This window comes from Lepus europaeus, unplaced genomic scaffold (assembly GCF_033115175.1).
Source record: "Lepus europaeus isolate LE1 unplaced genomic scaffold, mLepTim1.pri SCAFFOLD_129, whole genome shotgun sequence".
Lineage (NCBI taxonomy): Eukaryota > Metazoa > Chordata > Mammalia > Lagomorpha > Leporidae > Lepus > Lepus europaeus.
In genome coordinates this window covers 297,574-309,909 of record NW_026909036.1, presented here as the reverse complement: position 1 = coordinate 309,909, position 12,336 = coordinate 297,574, and positions in this window count along the sequence as shown.

Below are 12,336 nucleotides of genomic sequence, written 5' to 3'. Positions count from 1 at the left end.
TCTAACCAACTGGGTGTGGAAGGAACATTCCTCAATAAAATCAAAGCAATATATGATAAACCCACGCCCAACATCCTATTGAATGGGGAAAAGTTGGAAGCATTTCCGCTGAGATCTGGTACCAGACGGGGATGCCCACTCTCACCACTGCTATTCAATATAGTTCTCGACGTTCTAGCCAGAGTGATTAGGCAAGAAAAAGAAATTAAAGGGATACAAATTGGGAAGGAAGAACTCAAATTATCCCTCTTTGCAGATGATATGATTCTTTATTTAGGGGACCCAAAGAACTCTACTAAGAGACTATTGGAACTCATCGAAGAGTTTGGCAAAGTAGCAGGATATAAAATCAATGCACAAAAATCAACAGCCTTTGTATACAGAGGTAATACCACGGCTGAGGAAGAACTTCTAAGATCAATCCTATTCACAACAGCTACAAAAACAATGAAATACCTTGGAATAAACTTAACCAAGGATGTTAAAGATGAAGGGGAGAGGGAGCGGGAGAGGGGAGGGTTGCGGGCGGGAGGGAATCTACGGGAGGGGGGAAGCCATTGTAACCCATAAGCTGTACTTTGGAAATTTATATTCATTAAATAAAAGTTAAAAAAAAAAAAAAAGATGTCTACGATGAAAACTACAAAACCTTACAGAAAGAAATAGAAGAGGATACCAAAAAATGGAGAAATCTTCCATGCTCATGGATTGGAAGAATCAATATCATCAAAATGTCTATTCTCCCAGAAGCAATTTATACATTCAATGCAATACCAATCAAGATACTGAAGACATTCTTCTCAGATCTGGAAAAAATGATGCTGAAATTCATATGGAGACACAGAAGACCTTGAATAGCTAAAGCAATCTTGTACAACAAAAACAAAGCCGGAGGCATCACAATACCAGGTTTCAGGACATACTACAGGGCAGTTGTTATCAAAACAGTTTGGTACTGGTACAGAAACAGGTGGATAGATCAATGGAACAGAATAGAAACACCAGAAATCAATCCAAACATCTATAGCCAACTTATATTCGACCAAAGATCTAAAACTAATCCCTGGAATAAGGACTTCCTATTCAATAAATGGTGCTGGGAAAATTGGATTTCCACATGCAGAAGCTTGAAGCAAGGCCCATACCTTTCACCTTACACAAAAATTCACTCAGCATGGATTAAAGACTTAAAAATACGACCCGAAACCATCAAATTATTAGAGAGCATTGGAGAAACCCTGCAAGATATAGGTACAGGCAAAGACTTCTTGGAAAAGACTCCAGCAGCACAGGCAGTCAAAACCAAAATTAACATTTGGGATTACATCAAATTGAGAAGTTTCTGTACTTCAAAAGAAACAGTCAGGAAAGTGAAGAGGCAACTGACACAATGGGAAAAAATATTTGCAAACTATACTACAGAAAAAGGGTTGAAAACCAGAATCTACAAAGAAATCAAGAAACTCCACAACAACAAAACAAACAACCCACTTAAGAGATGGGCCAAGGACCTCAATAGACATTTTTCGAAAGAGGAAATCTAAATGGCCAACAGACAGGAGAAAAAATGTTCAAGATCACTAGCAGTCAGGGAAATGCAAATCAAAACCACAATGAGGTTTTACCTCACCCCGGTGAGAATGGCTCACATTCAGAAATCTACCAACAATAGATGCTGGAGAGGATGTGGGGAGAAAGGGACACTAACCCACTGTTGGTGGGAACGCAAACTGGTTAAGCCACTATGGAAGTCTGTCTGGAGATTCCTCAGAAACCTGAACATAACCCTACCATACAACCCAGCCATACCACTCCTTGGAATTTACCCAAAGGAAATTAATTTGGCAAACAAAAAAGCCATCTGCACATTAATGTTTATCGCAGCTCAATTCACAATAGCTAAGACCTGGAACCAACCCAAATGCCCATCAACAGTAGACTGGATAAAGAAATTATGGGACATGTACTCCATAGAATACTATACAGCAGTAAGAAACAATGAAACCCAGTCATTTGCAACAAGATGGTGGAATCTGGAAAACATCATGCTGAGTGGATTAAGCCAGTCCCAAAGAGACAAATATCATTTGTTTTCCCTAATCGGCGACAACTGAGCACCAAAGGGGAAACCTGTTGAAGTGAAATGGACACTATAAGAAACAATGACCTGATCAGCTCTTGTCCTGATTCTGGATGTACAATGTAATACTTTATCCTTTTTAGTATTTGTTGTTGTTGTTGTTGTTGTTGTTGTTCTAGTACTAGTGGTTGAACTCTGTAATTGGCACACGGTTATTCTTGGGTGTTTAAATTTTAACTGAAAAGTGATCCCTGTTAAATTTAAGAGTGGAAAAAGAGAGGGAGGAGATGTACAATGGCCGGTGCCGTGGCTCAACAGGCTAATCCTCCGCCTTGCAGCACCGGCACACTGGGTTCTAGTCCCAGTCAGGGCACCGATCCTGTCCCGGTTGCCCCTCTTCCATGCCAGCTCTCTGCTGTGGCCAGGGAGTGCAGTGGAGGATGGCCCAAGTGCTTGGGCCCTGCACCCCATGGGAGACCAGGAGAAGCACCTGGCTCGTGCCATCGGAACAGCGCGGTGCGCCAGCCGCAGCGCACTACCGCGGCGGCCATTGGAGGGTGAACCAACGGCAAAAGGAAGACCTTCCTCTCTGTCTCTCTCTCACTGTCCACTATGCCTGTCAAAAAAAAAAAGAACAATTTGGGACAATCTCAATCAGACTTGCCCCAAATGATGGAGTTAGAAATGTACCAGGGGATTCCAATACAATCCCATCAAGGTGGCATGTACCAATGCCATCTCACTAGTCCAAGTGATCAATTTCAGTTCACAATCGATGGCTCTGATAGGTATGAATCAAAAGGATCACACAAACAAGACACGTGTCTGCTAATACTAATTGATAGAATCAAAAAGGGAGAGAAAGATCCAACATGGGAAGCGGGATACACAGCAGACTCATAGAATGGCAGACGTCCTAAACAACACTCTGGCCTCAGAATTAGCCCTTAAGGCATTCGGATCTGGCTAAAGAGTCCATGAGAGTATTGTAGGCATGGAAAGCCAAGATACCATGGAAATGAAAAAAAAAAAAAGAAGAAGACCTAAATGAATCTCTGTGAGTGAGATCCCAGTGGAAAGAACGGGGCCATCAAAGAAGGAGGTACCTTTCTCTGAAGGGAGGAGAGAACTTCCACTTTGACTATGACCCTATCGGAATAAGATCAAAGTCAGTGAACTCTAAAGGCCTTGTAACTCATGACTAGAGCCTAGGGAGATTATTGACACCATCAACAGGAGTTTCAAATTGTATGTCAGCAACAGGAGTCACTGTGTACTTACATCCCATGTGGGATCTGTCCTTAATGTGTTATCTAATGTGCAGTGATGCTATGACTGGTACTGAAACAGTATTTTTGCACTTTGTGTTTCTGCGTGGGTACAAACTGATGAGATCTTTACTAATTATATACTGAATCGATCTTCTGTATATAAAGATAATTGGAAATGAAAAAAAAACCCCTGGTGTTAAATTGGAAATGGCATAGAAAATTAATTATTTTTTTAAAAAAAATATTATGTAGGATCTCTGTCTTTAATGTGCTGTACACTCTTATTTAATGCTATAACTAGTACACCAACAGTATTTTTTTTCACTTTGTGTTGCTATATGGTGGCAAACTGTTGAAATCATTACCTAATATATACTAAACTGATATTCTGTATATAAAGAGAATTGAAAATGAATCATGATGTGATAGGAAGGGGAGAGGGAGTGGGAAAGGGGAGGGTTGCAGTTGGGAGGGGAGTTTTGGGAGGGGGAAGCCATTGTAACCCATGGGCTGTGCTTTGGAAATTTATATTCATTAAATAAAAGTTTAATAAAAAAAAAGAAATTGAGCAACCAGGACATGAAGCAGAGCCCATGTATGATGAAGGCATCTTGCAGATGGTGGCTTTACCCACTATGCTACAAAACCAGTCTCCTTTGAATACATCTTACAATCCATTCTCTATTTTCACACTTTCAGAAACTCCTAACACATGTATATTGGGTCATTTGATAGTATCCCATAAATCTCAAACATGCTTTTACTATCTTCTAATTTCTTTTTCCTTTTTTTTGAGATATTTTCAAAGATTTATATTCTAGCTTGAGTATTCTTTCTTAAATCTCACCAAGTCTGTTATTAAGACTTCCCACTGTATTTTAATTGACATATTTAACTCTTCATTTCTAATATTTCATTTTGATTTATCTTCGATATGTCTATCTCCCAGCAAAATTTTTCCTCCATGTTGTGTATGGATTACTTTAAGCCATGTATTTGATTCTCTTTTTTTTTTTTTTTGAGTAATTGTATGATCATTCTTTAGGATTCTCTTTTAGGCATTTTATCAATATCCTCTTCAAATCCTGATATTGAAGTGTTGTTCTATTCCATTTTGGGGAGTCATATTGTTTTGCTTTTTAATGTTGCTTTTATATCATATTAGGCCTATGTGGAAACATGTGTTGGTTTTCTTTTCTGATGGTGTTTATCTTTGAGATATGCCTTTGAGGATTCATGCTGTGTGAAGCCAGTGAGCTCCAGTCAGTGATTGAGAGTGGGGAAAAGTCCAGGGTGACACCCTAGTTGCATGTGGTAAACCTCCATCATCAGTATATGGTCACACTGGCTGACATGATAACATCCTCGCCTCCTCTCTGCCAAGGTGATCAATGCCTAGGGTGAGCATGCAGTTACTACACATATCACCCATGCATGCAAATGAGCCACACAAATATTTGTTGTCCTCAATGTGAACACATAACCCTCTGCAATGACCCACCTCAGACACTCAGACACATTGCATGCTCAGAGGCTCAGCTACACAGCATGCCCTCTTGTACAATCACAGCATGCAGGGCTCCCACAGTCTTAATGAACAGGGGAACTCTCTGCCCTGCAAGTCTGCCTTGTCTGCAGAGACAGCTGAGGTACTTCCAGAGCCTACTGACTGCCAGTGCTCCACCTTGGCTACTTGAGTTCAGGGGCCTGTGATAGAGTCAAGGGAAGAGCATGTATCATAGTTCAACACTTCAGGGCAGGCTCAAAGTCAGTGGAGAGTGTGGATTTATCTCTCCTATAAAATACCCTCATGTATGTCCACATCCACAGCAGCTCCTATTCATCTTCTCACCTTATTAAGATGGTGCCTCCCCTCTGCTAGTTGTCAGGTGTCCTTGTGTGTCAGTGGCAGGGTGGATGGGAATAAAGCAATGTGCTCTCCCTTCATGGGGTTAAGTGGACACCCTACCCCCTGCTGATGTTCCAACCCAGACTCAAAGTCGCTGTGTTTTGCAAGTTTCTTCCTCAGGCAATAACACCAATGACATGGGCTGCTTCAGACTCCTCTCACCTCAATCTAAGAGGGTAACTTCTCCTCTAGCCTCCAGCTATGGGAATCTCTGGTGGTGAACCCACTCATTGCTGTGTGTCTGTATTGTCCACACTGATCCATGATCTCTCTCTTCTTTCTGTTGATTTCTACTAAAAACGTATATCCAACTATCCTTTGAGAGTGCAGTAACTCTACTTTTCTTCTGTTATATCTTCCTGGTCATCATCAGCATGTCTTTTCCCTATTCAGTGATCTTGGATCTCTCTTGAAGATTTTCTTAACATGATAATATCGATGTGTCTTATCCCAAAAGGCGGAATCATAGTTTCAGGGGAAAGAATGTAAGGATGCTTCATAACCCGTCACTTGATACTTGTGTGACAGCTATTAGTCAATTCAAATGAAAAGACTATACCCAAAGTGGTTATAATCTGAATATAATATACATCTCCCAGGAACAAATAACTTCTTGAAAACTATAATTTTGATCCAATAAATTTAAAAATATAAAAACAGCATATACAAGCCATAATATAGGTGTGGGTATCTACATAGATAAGAAACCCAGGCCCTACACTGGGAGACCTGGATTTGATCCCCAACTCTAGTTACTGACTAGAGCCTCCTGCTGCTGCAGATTCTAGGAGGCATTGATGATGGCTCAGGTGGTTGAATTTCTGTCACCAAATTGGACGTCAAGATCAAGTTTCAGATTCCAGGCTTCAGGCCAGCCCAGTTCTAGCTACCAGAAGTATTGCAAGAGTAAACCAACAGATGGGAGTTCTCTCTCTCTCTCTCTCTCTCTCTCTCTCTCCATCCATGCATAATAAATAATTAATTTTATAAAAGAAGGTAAATGTTCCTTTGGGATTCTGAGAAATGCAGAGAAATAAAAGCAACTTCTGACTCCCTGTGCAAGAAATGTGAGTCAGAAAGATCTGTTCACTAGACTGGTAAATGAATGAGAAAGACAAAAGAACTACCCTCACAAATAATAACAAAGAGTACAAAAATAGCCATCTAAGTCGTTCAGGGGATACAGACGCATAAACTGTTCTCTAAAGTAACTTTCACTCATGAAGACACTTCAAAAACTGCCAGATTCTTATAACAGCAATACTCACAGCAGCAAAGAAGCCAACTAATTTACCTAAAGAAAATGAGACCATCCAAAAGCTGGACGAGTCCTCGGCAGCTTTTCTTGAGTGCCTCTTTGAAGCATACTGCATGCATTCTCCCATAGATCCAGAAGCCCCAGAAAATAGCCATACAATTAATACAATTATTGTGGCATACAATTAATGTAGCATTTGTGTCTCAGTTGGCCCCAATATGAGACCTAAGTTACACAGATTGGAAGGTGCAAGGGAAAACTTCTTTCTAAATTGGTAGTGGTGGCTGAACTGGCCTATAATAATAGAGATGGCCCTGCTACTGTCCAGACAAAAAAAAAAGATGGCCAGAATTATGGCAGTAACCTTTAAAGAACAGAAGAGACCTTAGAGGTTGGGCCAAACAAAGGTCCAATAAGGCAAGAGCACCCTTAAGAAAAGATCAATGTGCCTTTTGCAAGGAAGATGGACATTGGAAAAATGAGTTCCCTAAAAGAAAACAGAAAGAGCACAGATCAGAGCCTGTCCCAATTTTGGTGGAAGAGGGTGACTGATGGGGTCAGAGCTCCATACCTTTAAGCCCCCTGGAGCCCATGGTCACATTAGAAGTAGGGGGCAAACCTATAAGGTTTTTAGTAGATACTGGTCAACTCATTCAGTGTTACAAAAAGCAGGACCAGTTTTGGAAGAAATGGCTCTTCTCCAGTGGACTACAGGAAAAATTAAAAAACAAATCATGGACAAGGACTCAGATCACCAATTTGGGAAGGGGAATTATTACTCATTCTTTCTTGGTGATGCCGTATTGCCCCTACCCCTTGCTGGGGAGGGACTTGCTCAGAAATCTGCAGGCTACCATATCTTTCCATGAAGACTCAGCTGATCTGTCTTTTAACTCAAGTCCATCCTCCATCTTGCTATGTGCCCCCTATCTGAGAAGTATCTTTTGATGAATGGAACTGAATCTATTTCACTAGACACTGATTATCTTCAGAGGTTAAAAAAAACAAAATCACTGAGATTTGGACAGAGGACAATCCCCTTGGGCTTGCCACCCACCAGCCCCCATTGTTCAACTAACCAGCTCTGCTGAGCTAATCTGAGTTCAGCAGTACCCAATAAGCCTAAAGGCAAAGAGAGGAATAGCTGGTTACGTTGATGAACTCCAGGAGTCAGGCTTTCTAATTCCCTACTTGCCAGCATGGAATACACCTCTGTTACCTGTTCAAAAGCCTAAGACCTCTGATTACAGATCAGTTCAAGATCTACGGAAATTCAACAAATGGTTGAGATCATTCACCCCACAGTGTCTAACTCATACCCACTTCTTGCCTCCTACTCACCAGATGTACTTCATCCTGGATTTAAAGGATGCCTTCTTCAGTCTTCCTCTGGCTGCAGTAAGTCAATCTAATTTTTCCTTTGAGTGGACCCAAAAAATCTGAAAAGGGTTTTTTTTTTTTGGGAAAACTGACATGGATGGGATTGCCACAGGGGTTCCAAATTCTCCCACCCTATTTGAGTCAAGACCTGACCCACTTCAGACAGCAACACCCAGAGGTTGTACTGCTACAGTATGTAGATGACCTCCTCTTGGCAGCAAAAACCGAGGCTGAGTGTTTTGAGGCTGCTGAGGTTCTGCTCCAAGAATTGGTGGGCCTAGCATACCACATATCTGTTCAGAAGGCCCAGCCCTGTACATCCACAGCTACCTACTTAGGACATGAGCTAAGAGAAGGGAGGAGATCATTGTCTTCCAGCTGCATAAAGGCCATTCTCAAATACCTCAACCAAAAACAAAATGTCAGGTTAGGGAGTTCTTAGGGGCTATAGGCTACTGTTGACTTTGGGTTCCAGGCTTTGCAGAAATGGCCCAATGCTTATATGCCAGCACTGGAGGGTGAGAGGTCATTCTCTGGTGGACTGAAACTGAGAGTGAGACCTTCCAAGCCCTAAAGAAGTCCCTCATGAGTGCCCCAGCCCTGGCCCTCCCAAACTCGTCAAAGCCCATTTAGTTCTATGTGGCAGAAGTGTGGGGTATCAGAGGCCAGTGCCGTGGCTTAACAAGCTAATCCTCTGCCTTGTGGTGCTGGCACACCGGGTTCTAGTCCCTGTTAGGGTGCCGGATTCTATCCCGGTTGCCCCTCTTCCAGGCCAGCTCTCTGCTATGGCCCGGGAGGGCAGTGGAGGATGGCCCAAGTCCTTGGGCCCTGCACCCACATGGGAGACCAGGAGAAGCACCTGGCTCCTGGCTTCGGATCAGCATGATGCGCTGGCCGCAGCGGCCATTGGAGGGTGAACCAACGGCAAAAAAGAAGACCTTTCTCTGTCTCTCTCACTATCCACTCTGCCTGTCAAAAAAAAAAGAAGTGTGGGGTATCAAAAAGGGGGTCCTAATCCAAGCCTTAAGACCATGGAAGAGACTGGTGGCCTATCTAGCTAAAAAACTGGACTATGTAGCTGCTGGATGATCAGGATGTTTGAGGGCTGTGTCAGGTATGGCTATCTTCACCAAGGAAACTTCAAAGGTGACTTTGGATCAGGATTTACAAATAGTGGCAACATACTCAGTGGAAGTTTTATTGAAGAGCCCCTCAGAGAGGTGGCTGTCCAGTGCAAGAATAACCCAATACCAGGTACTACTCTTATATCCACCAAGAATCATATTCCTAAAAACTTCTGCTTTAAATCTCACCACCTTGCTTCCTGATTCATGACTGCCCATTCACGACTGCAAGGAAGTGCTGTAGTGCTTAACCAACCTGAGGGTAGACCTGACTGACACCCCATTGAAGGACCTGGATGCTGTTTTGTTCACCAATGGAATCAGCTTTATCTCTGAAGGAGTAAGGTATGTGGGTGCAGCCATAGTCACTGCCTCAGAAGTTATTTGGGCTCAAGCACTGGGACATGGAAATTCTGCTCAGAGGGCTGAGCTAATAGCACTAAGTCAGGCCTTAAGATGGAGCAGGGAAAAATCTGTCAACATCAACACAGACAGCAGCTACATGTTTGCCACTGCCCATGTTCTACTGCAGGGGACATCAGAACTCAGAGTTCCCAGAGGCAAAAGGAAATGCATTTGCAGATAAAACGGCCTGCGAACTTGCCTTAAAACAAGTGGCATCTCTTCAGACTTTCCCCATTGCACCCATAAAAGCTCTGCCAAAAGCCCTCATCTACAGAGTAGAGGAAAAAATCAATGGTCACTCACTGGGGGCTATGAAAGCTCTTGAAAGATGGATGAGCCTTCCCAAGGGGAGGCCATTTTTCCTGATGGCAGTTGGCCAAAGATTAGACTGATAGACCAAGTCTACTATAGCACCTACCTAGAAAGCCAAAAATTGACTGAGTTACTACAATGCCACTATTACATACATGGACTGGATCAGTGGACTTGTCAAGTCTTGTCCCAATGTCATATCTGCACCCAGGTATACCTAAAGAAGAGGTGACTTGGCCAAAGGGATTCAACTGTGAGGAGAGGCCCCTCGAGAACATTGCAAAGTGGACTTTACTGATATATTATCTGGAGAACTTCATTAGCATTATCTTCTGGTTTTTGTTGTTACATTATTTGGGTGAGTAGAAGCCTACCCTACCAATGTAGAAACAGCCCAAGTAGTAGTAAAGAAATTAGTCTCTGAAACTGTCCCCAGATTTGGTCTCCCACTAACAATGGAGATGGAAAATGGTCCTGTGTTCATTACTCAAGTAACTGAATTATTAGCTAAGATGTTAAAGCTAAGTTGGAAGCTACATTGTGCCTATATACCTGAGTTCCAGACAGCTAGAAAGAATGAATAGGACCCTAAAAGAAACTTTGACAAAATTAAAGTTAGAAACTGACAAGTACTGGGTAAGCCTCCTTCCCTTTGCCCTATTACAGGCATGGCGTACCCCTTATGTAAAGGGCTTAATCCCTTATGAGATAATGTTTGGGAGACCATCATCCCTACTTACCAAACTAGTGGTGGATTGGCTGGCAGAATTGGATAATGACTCCATTCTTAAGTCATTACAGGCTCTTCAGATAGTCCTGTAACAAACCCATACCCTGGTGAGAGCTACATAACCAGATCTTCTCCAATCAATCCCTAGTGTTGACACCTGCAACTTTCAACCCAGAGAACTGGTGTGGCTAAAAAAAAAAAAACACAACCCTTCAACCCTTGATGCATGGTGGACTGGACCCTTGCATGTAATCTTGAGCACACCAACTGCAAAGTAGCAGGAAAACGCCATTGGATTCACCTCACCCAAGTAAAAAAAGGCTCATCATCTGAAGCCCCAGAGAGATGGACCACCAACCCTATGGAAGACCCATTAAAGATAAGACTGGTGCTGTGGTGCAAGAGGTTAAAGCACTGGCATCACATATGGATGTCGTTACTAATCCTGGCTGCTCCTCTTCCAATCCAGCTCTCTGCTATGGCCTGGGAAATCAGTGGAAGATGGCCCAAGGACTTGGGCCCCCACACCCACATGGGACACCCAGAAGAAGCTCCTGGATCCTGGCTTCAGATCAGCACAGCTCTGGCCATTGCAGCCATCTGGGGAGTGAACCAGGAGATGGAGGACCTCTCTTTCTGTCTCTACCTCTCTCGGTAACTCTTTCAAACATATAAAAATAAATATTTTTTTAAAAAAATAAAGATAAGACTTACCCATGCTTTATAAGTATTTTGGTGTTTAACATGCTAACAGTAGGGGAGAGTGTGGATTCACCTCACCCACGCTTATTAGTTAACTATACTTGGGAGTTGTGTAGGACTGGAGATGGCACTGTCATTGTAAAAAATTTCTCCTTCTCATATCCTTGGTTTCAATTTGATCTTAGTTTATTGTTTGGATCCAATACTGAAAGAATGTGCTATCAGGGAAAAAGGGACCAGGCATATGTTACTCAGGGGGGGCCCTACCCACTGGTGCTGCATTGGGGAAGCTTGGGTAGAACAAGATCTTTCAACAGGCCAGTTCTATGTCTGCCCCCAAGGTTCTCTTGACTGTGAGGAAACAGATCAATATCGCTGTGCTAGCTGGGGTTGTGAGACCACAGCAGACTGGACTAACAAAGGCCATCTTATAAGCCTCTCCCAAGGACCCAAACAAAAAAGATGCCAAAGGGGCTGGTGTAATCTCATTATCATAAATGTAAAAGATGGATGAGGCAAGGGGTGGGCAACTGGATATTCTTGGAGACTCAGACTGTATGTACTTGGCTATGACCCAGGAATAGAATTCACTATTCAATATTATCCAACTTAATCCCATCAGAGCAGGAAAGGAGACAAGGCCACAGTTACCACCTTCGAGGTCCCCTCCTGCTCCTCAACCGGTATCCAGTAACTCTCCATCTCTCAAGCCCACATAACCCTTGACATCTGTTACAGGGAGGCCAATAAAGCAGATGGAGTTAAACGCCCCCTCCGCCCCCCCCCTTTTTCCCCTACTGGACATGCTGTCTTCTGCTTTTACTTTCCTAAATGAAACTAATCCTAGTGCTACCCAGGATTGTTGACTATGTGTAAACAAGAACCCCCTTATTATGTAGGTGTGGAACAATTGCTTCTGTGGGCATTAATTCTTTTGACATTCAGAACTTCACTGCCAGTCAAGCCCAGCAACAAAACCTTTGCCAATGAGGAAAAATACCAAAGCTCACTCTTGGAGATCTTCAAGGTAAAGGCACTTGTCTATTGACTAGAAGATTTCAAGTCCAACATTCTCCCTATTTGGATTCATGTAGTCAATATATATCTTTGAACCCCTCTAGCCTTGGAGATCAAAATTACCTTGTAGCTCTTGAGGGAACCTGGT